The following is a 974-nucleotide window of genomic DNA, read 5'->3' as shown; positions in this document are numbered from 1 at the left end:
GCCGCCGTCCGCCTCTCCGACGCCCCGACGCCGCACCTCGTCCGCTCTCTCTCTCTCTCGTCTCCCTCTATACGCGAATCGGTAATTTCTCTCCCCACATCGTGTCATTGGGATGTTTAGGATAGGGATAGGTCGAAAATCTTGATGGGTATAGATACTAGGGTTGATTTCGATCGATTTCAGCCGAAAAATCCCGTTTTTTGGCCGAAGAATCAGTTTTCCGAACCAGTGAGCGGTCGCTCGAATAAACGAGCGACCGCCTATTGTTTTTACTAGCGGTCGATCTAGCGATCACCCGTAATTCGAGCGACCGCCAGTTTATTCAGGCGGCCCGCCCGTTTTCCCTAATCTCCGAAAAATCGTTCGATTTTCTTCACCCTAACCCCAATGCCCCGATCCATATCGACTATACCTTTGCAGATGGCACCGAAAAGAGCCCGAACAAGCGATGTCGCCTCATCATCACGAGAGGCCGAATTCTCTCCAAGGAGAGAGATGAGACCCAGAACAATCACAGCAATATTGGAGACGAAGCAAAACCTCCTCATCGAAGGACCACCAAAGCTGGTCAAAATTGACAGGCACGATGAAGCATACGCGCGAGCGAAACACCTGTCAAAGCTCAAGCAATGCCCGAGTAAGTTTATGTGTGAGCACACAGTTCGAAGATTGGGAATTCAAGCGAACGTCGAATACATCTTCGAGAAGCTCGGTTGGGGAGCATTGAGCAGAAGCGTCGAACCATCATTCAAGAGTAAAACCCTCGAGTTCCTGGCCACGTATTCATGCTACTTCCCATCCGACGGCTCAATCGATGAAGCTTATATGGAGTTTCGGCTGAACAAGAAATGGGTTAGGCTGAGTATGGCACAGTTTGCTGACATATTGGAAGTCACGAAAGGGAAGCACTCCCTCATTGCAACCATCTCAGCATATGCCCTCCAAGACTTCTGGAAGAAGATAGCCGTCCATCA

Source organism: Tarenaya hassleriana, unplaced genomic scaffold (assembly GCF_000463585.1).
Source record: "Tarenaya hassleriana unplaced genomic scaffold, ASM46358v1 Cleome11, whole genome shotgun sequence".
Taxonomy (NCBI): Eukaryota; Viridiplantae; Streptophyta; class Magnoliopsida; order Brassicales; family Cleomaceae; genus Tarenaya; species Tarenaya hassleriana.
This window is presented reverse-complemented; position numbering follows the sequence as displayed.